Below are 10425 nucleotides of genomic sequence, written 5' to 3'. Positions count from 1 at the left end.
AAGGCTAAGCTAACCCTAGCTGTGCTCACTATGGTGCGACTCCATCGACTTCTGGTCAAATAAGTTCTCTGTAACAAGGACCCATGCTGCTCTGTGACAAGAGACAGAGGGCATTTGACATAGGTCACCCATGCTGCACAAGTATGAATTCTCTCCGGCACTTGCAGCTCTCAACTTGTCCAGCTTTTCATTATTCATAAATAACTCATTGGAAAGAGTGCAATTGCACAAATTACAGCCTAGTGAAGCTTAAAGATGATGCAATTTAAGTTCTGAGACATTGTATTAATGGCTCATCAAACTAAGGAAATGCAAGCTGGCATATGCCTAATGTAGATTCAGTGAGTCCATTAAACTATTGTCATTTCACACTGATTCATCATAAAAGCCACGGTCTGGTTTCAAACATTTTCTCCCAGATACAAGAAGCTAAATGCAATTTTAAATGTTTTCTGTGACAGAGCTATGCAAGATGTTGAAAGACATGAGGTGACATGAGTGAAATGAGGCATTTCAACCACACTTGAAAATATGGAAAGCTGGAGAAAGCTGTGCAGAAGAATTTTGAATAACTTCTAAAGACAATGACCCTGACTGCAAACTGAAAACTCATGTTCAAGGTTTTCTCGTGTATATTAGAGTAAGAAGAAAGTGCAGATAATCTATGGTGGACATCGTTTTAAACTAGCCTTTGTCTCTGAAAGATTGCTGCTTTGTGATGCCTGCATCCATTTTCTCATGAGCATTTCTTTACAAAGTACACTGCTTGGTTAACGTTAGCTGACCGAGGGCAAGTGCTTTTACTTGCCTGTCTGACAGGCAAGTAAAAGAACCTCTCAACAATAAATAAGCAATCTTCAGTTACTGGGCTTTTCAAATGGTTTGGAAACAATGAGTCAATTCTCATTTTCACAGTAACCTTACAGCACCTCCCAGCATTAGGAGACATTTGCAATTGTGCCTAGTAAGCGTTTCAACACTAACTTTGCTCATGTTTTTTCAATAAAGGGAAATGAAAACAGCTGAATCTGATAATAGCCCATGCAGCTGCTAAAGGGGGTAAATGAGTGAATGGAAGATAACAGCCTATAGCCACCAGAAGAGCTATTTAAGAGTTGTGGCAAGATACAAGGGGACCGTGACAATGGCAGGCCTTTTGTTCTCAACCTTCAGTGCAGTGAGGGCTCCATTCTCTCTGTCTGAGGTTCTTTCCCTCCATCAACAGCACAGATAAGTGCAGGTCCCACAGAGAATTGAGGGAAGAAACAGATTAGAGAGAAAATCTGATGCAGAGAAACACCAGCCTTTCCCCTAGGACAGAGAAGGACTGGTTTAATGTCAGCCCTGCACCTCATCACTTTGACAAAGACACAGTGTCCATCATCACAATGAAACAGGATTCACTCAGCCTAGTAAGACTTCAAATTCAGAGAGTTTGGGTGTAGAGCTGTATTTATTCTGAAGCTTTTGCAAGAAAAACAAAGCCCTCAATACATGTGGAAAATATGCATCAAGAGGAAAGAAACACTTTTTTAGCTAAATCATAGCACAATCTTTTTTAATCACACTTGTCTGTGAATTCAAACCAATAGAAAAAAAGAAAAAGAAAAAGATTTAATCTGAAGTCCTCGGTTCTCTGAGCAGAGCCCTGTACGCTATTGTTACAGAAATAGATTTCAATGGCACCTGTAAATTTATACGTTCCAGGTGGGAAATGTTCAGGGCAAAATGATGAATTTACGGACAAATGAACTGATTATTCATGCAGTCTTTTTCAACATATTGCTTGCAGTATATGTGGCTCTTGATTTGTATGACTTTATATCCTGTCAGCCAAAATATTTCTTGTTCAGAAATAGACTGGCACAGATTCTGAGAGGTGATATTGGATTTAAATGTGTAAAGGTATTATATTTGATTCCTAGGAGAGAGAAAAAAAACAGAAAAACTATTTTAATGTGACTAATTGAAAATAAATAAATAAATAAAACCCCACGATAACAGTAGACATCATTCGAATTGCACTTTTTTTATTGGTGACATCTATGTATTTCTAAGCACAGATTTTTGAAAAAAGTAATGAATCTTTTTGAACAAAAGACAAGAAAAATAGTTTTCCTCATTACAGTCAGTACTGTTGTTTGCTGTTTACACTTCAGTTATTAGTGTCTGGTATACTGATATGTATCCCTGCACGCAGCTTCAAAACAGAAAATATTTCATTATAGGTTAAATGTGGGATTTGGCGGATGAATGAATCCTAAGATTGGGTGTAGCAAAACACTATGATGAAAGAAATCACTTACAAGTAAGTCATGTAAAAAAATTATTGTATGTTCCAGTATTGCTCTGAGATTCAGTTTTCTTAACCAGCTGAATACCATAAGATATAAGCAGATGTAAGTATATAAAGATAGAATTCCAGGAGTGAATCTATGTAACCCAACTGTGGTGGAGTACAAACCGATGGGAGTCAGACTCAAATGCCATTTTACTGCTATCTTAAAAATGGCAGCTGACTGCTGCTAGTCTCAGACCTGGTCCCCATCTTCGAAGTAACCATTTCAAATTCAACAAAACTGCACATTCATTGCACACAGTCGTGATAATTTTGGTCGTGCCATTCTGCTTTTCCTAGTGTGACAACAGCATTTCAGACTGCTGATGAATTACAGGTTTTACATGATTACCTATTAATCCAAAGCAGGTGACACATCTTAATATTTTAATTATTTACAATTTAACAACCGTTAACAATTTCTATTTAATAAACTGAATCAAAACAAAATAAATTGTGAGCTCTCTTTTTTAAACCACACTTAACAGAACATTATCATAAATACTGGAATGTATAGAAATGTGTGTAACAACATCCACAAGAAAAAGAGGAAGGACCTGCAGTGTCAAATATACTTAATGTTTAGCAGTCATTAGCAAATGTTAGTATACAACCAGATGTCCCTCCGATGGTATCGAAGGGACATCTAGTTGATATTAAACAGGATCTGATATTAAATACTGGTATATTACCAATACCAATATCAATACGCTATATTGCCAAAAGTATTCGCTATCCAAATCACTGGATCATCCCTGTGGCCCCAGGTGTGTAAAATCAAGAACCTTGGTATGTAGACTGGTTCTACAAATGTTCGCTTTCAGGAGCCCACTGAATTCCAGCATGGTACCGTGATAGGATTCTACCTGTGCAAAAAGTCGAGTTCAGAAATTTCCTTGCTACCAAATGTTCTACAGTCAACTTTTAGTGGCATTATAATAGGCCACGGATAATCCGCAGAGGTTACCAACTTTCTGCAGAGTCAGTTACTAAAGACCTCCAAACTTTATGTAGCCTTCAAATTAGAACACCTTTGGAATGAATTAGACTGGAAACTGTGAGCCAGGCCTTCTTGTCCAGCATCAGTGTCTGACCTCACAAATGCGCTTCTGGAAAAATTGTCAAAAATTCCCATAAATCCAGTCATAAACCTTGTGGAAAGCCTTCCCAGAAGAGTTGAAGCTGTTATAGCTGCAAATGATGTGCCGACCTCATTATCCCCCTGTATGAAGAAAGGGATATCACTGAAATTCATATGCATGTGAAGACAGATCAGCACACAGTGTGAGCGATATAGTGTATCTGAACATGGCAACAGTATCATTTATCTAATTGTAGTTCCTCGCTGAACTTTAAGTACCTGGTCTTTCCTTGAAATGTTGTTGTGCTACTGGCTATCAGGGAAAATTATGTGACCTTCATCGACAAAAGTACTATCGTAACTACTGTAACAGAAAATGATTAAAGGTGCATTCATAATGAATATTAGCAACCTACATTCAGTACCGCATTCACAACAGATGGCAAAGCGTACACTTCACTGCAGCCCTGATTTTCGGCCCTTTGAAGGAACAGCGAGTCATCACTTTGCACTCTTTTGCTCCCACCACTTCCCTACTGTCATCTCCCACAGCACGTTAAATGTATTAACCTGAAAAGAGGACTGCATCATAGAGAATGCATTTCCTGCATCAGCACACACCTGTTTCACTTGACATTCATCTAAGTAAGAGAGAAAAAGGGACGAAAATAACTTTGAAGTATAATAGAGCTCATTTCACCACTTAACCTCCATCCGTTTTTTTCCCTTTTCATGTGCAGATGTGAAACTTGAAACTAAATATCTATTTAGTGCAGCACTCATATGTAGAATTAACAGTTGTTACTGATTGCAAATGTTCAACTCTACAGTAAGTGAAGTGAAGGAAGTGATAAAGTGATAATTGAATAGTCTATTTAACACTGCAGAGTGTGAAGAGGATGTTTTAGCATTGCAATTAGAAATTTTGCATGATGTTGATTGTATTGTAAAGGTGTCCATTTTTTCATCAGCCTTTCATGGCAGAGTTGGAAAAAAATAAGGAAGGGAATTAATGCAGCTAACAAGCACAGTTCTTAGAGCAACAATGTTTTGTCCGCAGCTTGGCAGTACAAATGCCATTTCATTAGATGGAGAAGGTCAATTGTATCCATCACCCTTGTGGAGATAAATGAACAATTCTGTGGCAGCTAAAAGATCATCAATTGATGAAAGACTAACATTGATCTAAAGGAAAAAAGGCCAGCTTGTAACTGCCTCAAAACTAGTTGTTTCTTTAACAAAATTAGCCTCTAAGGCACAGCTGTAAATTCTAAGCCTTTAATTAGCATAATAAATGAATGCGATTCTAAACTATTACACGTAATTACCAGGTGTCTGTGATTATTAAATGCAGAATCTTCATTCATTTATCTATATTAATTAACTTAGGGGTGACCCACGTATTTATAATATTGTTGCAACTGTAGACAAGTGCTTGAAACTTTATGATAGTTTCTTTGAATACTGCAGACTACTTTTTTACTGAATATATGCAGCTTTTGTTCCCATTACTAGATTCTGATACATGGTTTATTCTGAGTGGTAACACCCAATAAATATGTAAAAGATAAATATAGTGTTTTTTCCTTCCAGGTATGCTCTTTAACCTAAACAAAGATGACATAGACACAGGCTAGTGTGAAATCTCTGAGGGAAGTCTAGTTGGGGAAAGTCGTCACCCCAGTCGATGTTTGAATAATGTATGAAGGATCTGGAGACATCACTTAGAGATGCTGCCAATATCAGCTGGGGCTCTGCCCACCCCTGTGGCTGCTGCCCTTTACCACAACCTTTAAAAGGTGGATTCCCTAATGCGAACGCAGTTGTTTTCTAAAATACCCAAATGATAAGGATACAAATAATCTATTCAGTTGTCACGTTGTGTGGTGCATTTTGTGTGAGGGACACAAGGACATTCCCTTATTGAGATAAAAAAGATGGAGCGATAAGCTAATCTTTTTATCCCCACCTGTGTTTACGTGGTATGACATTTTGAATATCGCTCTGTAGACCTGTAATCTTTTTCAACCCACTAATGCAATTATTGCTCCTCCTGCTTTCTGTTTACTGTTAATGCTTTTGTTAAAAGAGCAAACCCTTTTTTTGTTCTTTATGTTGCACCATGTTAACAGGTCTGGTCTGTGTCCCATATAAGGTAAAGGAGTTGCATGGCTGAAGAATATGAATCATAAATTGACAGTTTATTAGGATTATTAGGATTCAGTTGCCTAGATCTGGGTTCTCATGCCAGATGGCAGGTCCCCAGGGTAACTATGTTGATCCCTAAAAGAGAAATTCATTTTGCTCATGTTTCTCAATACAAAGAACTGTGCAAGGCTTCAGCCAACCCTTCATTTCTTTATATTTGAGTCCTGATGACCCAGACTTTATTTTCTATTTTTTTCTAAGTGGACTGAGGCATAGATCACCAGGCTTTCTGAAGGTATTTCAAAAAATTTCTTTGACTGCTTTTCGACTCATTTACAGTCCACTGTTTGCACCTGACATATTTTTGTTGCTGTTAACACTGATCTATTTATGTCATAGAAAGGACCCAAATGTAGAACTCAAAACACGGGGATTAACTGAAGGAGGCTGCTTTATTGCAGTGGCAAAACCTGCATAAAAAACACTTACAAAACCAAACAAAAACCTAGAAACTGGTAATTAAAACAAAACAATGGGACACTAGATGTGGCAATCTCAGGGAGCACAACAGGAGAAACCCGGCATGAGGAGACAACATGACGCTGATAGAGAGAAACACAGGGCTAAAATTCACTGAGGGATAACGAGGGAATCGGACACAGGAGGAGAGCACAGCTGCAACTGATCACACTTGACGAGACTAAGGGGAGACAAGGCTAGAGACACACAGACATGAAACAAGAGACCGTCAAAGTAAAATAACATGAACACTAGGGGAGCACAGAGAACACCTAAACACTGGAAAAATAAAAACAAAAAACAAGAAAAATTCAAAAAATTGATAAACACAAAACATTAACATGGAGTCACCAGACTCTGAAAAATGACAATTAATCATTCAAGAATAAAAAGGCATAAAATAGACATTTATTCAAGCATGAAAAAGTCCAGCAAAGAGTTGATACATGACCTGAGAGATGCATCTGGACCAGGGTCGACGCAAGTGCGTTAGGAATGGACACGCATTCATACTCCAATGGATGGATCGGAGAGTAAGTTGGGGTTAGTATCTTGAACAGGTGGATTAATGAACTCACCATCAGAAGAGATGGAGATGCTGGGTGCAGCTGCTAAATCTCCTCAACATAACATCCTTCTACTCATTTCACAGTTTTCATGTTAGATCTTGTTTAAACGCTAACTGCACAAGCTGAACTTAAAAAACGTCCACTAGCTGCTTAATCCCAGCAGCACTCGTGTAATCCTGGATGCTAATGCTACCTCCATTGCTACAGTTTAGCTGGGTTTCTGGGTCAGGTGTTGTAATTGCGGGGTTATAGTTAGGCGAACCATTAACCCAGGCTTGGCGGTCACTGCTGTGACATATTCCTGATGTGGATGCTCCAAACCGCTTTCTGATATCCTTTTTTATTTACCGAGTGATGCACTTTGTGCACATAGCTTCTGGCATATAGCATCTGAGCTAACCTTCCTTACCGCAAAGAAAATCTCCACATTAGTACCGCACACTTGACACTTCTACCTACAAGGTGATGATCAAACAATGTGAATATGGTAGTTGATTTTAATTGGCTAAAGAAGTGTTAGCTCTATAGCTGTAAATGTATTTCACTTTTCTTTTGTCAGAGGACATACTAATATATTGCACAGGCCTGCCCCCCTATGGCCCTCCATAGCACCAATGCGGATCTTGACCTCCATCAAAAATTTCTCAGTGGAAGTTTGATGTCAAGAAACCAGTCTAAAAAAAGGGAAGCAGGGAGAAAGGGCTAACGCATTCCAAGTTACTCAAACTCTGAATTGAAAACAGGTCTAATGGAGCGATGAATCTAAATTTGTCCTCACTCATGAGAGAGATACAAGAGTGTGTGTCTTCTGCCAACTGTAAAACACAGCCGCGGCTTTGTCATGGTTTGGGGCTGCATTACCAAAACTGATGGTGTTGTGATATTTTGATACCATGATAGCATTTACAGGATATTGTTTTATAGTGATATCATACATGAAACTGTTACTCAATAAGGCCCATTTACTAGTTGTTTTTCTCTTTCTCTCTGACCCAAGAATTAATGTGTAAGACTCACAGGCTGGTACCCCAAGGTCGAAAACACCACAGAGACGAGACCACTTCCTTACTCCCATCCTCCCTTTTTCTTTATCTCTTAGAAAAAGGCTCGTTAAAGGCCAGGTGGTTTGTTTCAGAATTCACTAATGAAAGAACTCTGTATTCTATGTCTAGGAGTGTATTTTGCTGGGATGATCATAAATTGTAGCTGAACTGATAAACTACACACAGGATACTTCTTTGCTCACAAGGCAGGAAGACGTTTCCTTATTTGGTCTGTACCGGTTTGAACTGAGAACTTGCTGACACACGAACCTTTTTTTCCTCTATATAAGCTGTTATGTACTAAATAAACCTTTGAGTCGATTGGGAAGGCAACCTAAAGCAGTCTCTGTTTTCTTGTTCTCCCAAGCTGCTCCCGAGCTCGTACTAACACGCTGAATGGCATACCTGAGTGTTACTTTAAATAATTAGGAATCTTAGAAGGAAAGGACAGAACTCTGCTTATCGCTCGTGCCTTGGAGGGAAAACCGGGATGGACATTTTTTCCTTCAATTTGGCGTCAGAAGTGGGATTGACTGACAGAAGGTAAATATGCGTCTTTCATATTTATATAAAGACCGTATTATACCTCTCTCAGTGATCGATCCATAAAAAAACGGGATATGCTGACGAAGTTTCACTTAGTGATCCAGAGAGATACACTGACGACTTCCTCAGTCCCCGAATAAAGTAAATTAACCCTTGTGTGGTGTTGGTGGACCCACTAGAGTTGTGGCTTTCCAAATTAACACTATCAAACAATTTTATGTTAAATTACTATGAATTAATGTGCTTCTCGTTTTTCTTTTATATAAAATGTTATAAATAAATCAGTTATAATCAAGTGGAGTGAGTGGAAAGACACAACACATTTATACGTAAAAAAAAAAAATAATAATAATTAATTGTTTAATTTTTCTTTTGGAAAAAAAAAAAAAAAACACGGGTCTCAAGGGTTAAAAGCAGTAAATTAAAAGCAGAAAGACACAGGAAGTTGCCTGTTGTTTTGCGAGAAGTTGCTCGTTAAGCGAGAAGTTGCTCGTTAAGTGAGAAGTTGCTCACCAAAAAGTGACACAGGAAGTTGCCTGTTGTTTTGCGAGAAGTTACTCGTTAAGCGAGAAGTTGCTCGTTAAGTGAGAGTTGCTCACCCAAACAAAAATTGCTAGCAATAAATTTAAAGTGACCTCAGCTGTGCCGCAGCGAAAATACTAACCTAAATCCTCCTAGCGTGTAAACCCCTCTGGAAATCACTGAACATGGGTCAGAATTATTCAAAGACCACAGACAGGTCCGATAAAAAATCTAAAGTACCTGTAAAACCAAAAATTAATAAAATACAAAATAAAGTCTCAAATAACGGCTCAGTACAACTCCCATTTCCGGTTACGTGTAACCTACGTCCGCGAATCGGTGAAGACGTCCATGATCACGTATCCAGAACATGCGGAAGTGCTTATGTGACTGACTTTGTTTACAACTTACGGACTGTAAGTTCAATGCATTCTAATTTATTTCCGGAGCCCTATCCCGAACGATTATCGCCAGAAAACAGGTCAGTAAAACTGAAGGCCAGTGCAGATACTACCACGAAAGCTAAAAGTGTTAAGATAAAGTTGAATTTTGATGTAGAAGGCTCAGAGGAAAGTGAGAAACTAATGTATGCAGGATTACCCGCTCCAGCACAGCAAGGAAGTTTCAGAGGACGGAAGGATAAAAGTAGAGATATGTGTTTTTATTGTGGCTCAGTTTTCCAGCAGCCGCAGACACCCAGAGCAAAAATGAATTTGTGTATTTCATTTAACATAAAGGGTGAAATGTTTGCTGACACTGATAACAGCTTATGTTTTCTCTGCCCTTTGCATCGACATGATGGAGAAGGAACATCCTCTGTGTCAGCTGGACCCTCAGCAGAGAATGAACTCAACATCCTTTTTGTCCGGTACTCTATGTCACACACTGTGCCAAAAAAACGTGTACAAATACAACAAGCCACACTTTTGTTTCTCTCACACTGTTCAACAACATGATAACTGCTCACACAAGTGAAGGTCAAACAGTGATTTTGTCACATAACTCAGACATAGGTTACGAAATATGTCGACACATAGATGTAACCTACCTTATATTGACTTTATACCTTAAATACAACAAGCCAGTATATGTCAGGCAATGTCCCATTTCTGTCGAAAAAGCCTCAGCCCTAGATGTCATGATAGGAGATTTATTGACTACAGGAGTAATAAAGCCCACACTCCTGTCAATCCTGTGCCAAAGCCTAACAAACCTGGCGTATGGCGTTTCATACAAGACTTAAGGCAAATTAATGCAGTCAACATTCCTCTGCCACCTCTCGTTTCAGATGTTCACAGCATATTGACATGCATTGCATACACATTTTACCGTGGTGGATTTATGCTCCGCTCCTTTTTCTCAGTACCTGTGCATGAAGACACACAGCTGTTATTTGCATTCACACATAGAAATAAGCAGTACACTTGGACTCGTTTGCCCCAAGGCATGGTAGACAGCCCTGCTGCTTTCTCAATGGTGGTCCGTGCTACCCTGGACAGCTTCACTCCTCCAGGGCTGTACTGGATGACCTCCTCCTCTGTGCTGAAAGTGAAAAACTATGTCAAACTGCTACACACATGCTTCTCCAGCACCTCCAAAAGACTGGCCACAAAGCATCAGCAAAGAAAATGCAGTACTGTCAGACTTCTGTTCAATATT

Source organism: Diplotaxodon limnothrissa, linkage group LG16, assembly GCF_057381915.1.
Source record: "Diplotaxodon limnothrissa isolate DT_005_m linkage group LG16, D_limnothrissa_male_GT1.1, whole genome shotgun sequence".
Classification (NCBI taxonomy): Eukaryota; Metazoa; Chordata; class Actinopteri; order Cichliformes; family Cichlidae; genus Diplotaxodon; species Diplotaxodon limnothrissa.
Note: the sequence above shows the minus strand (reverse complement) of the source record.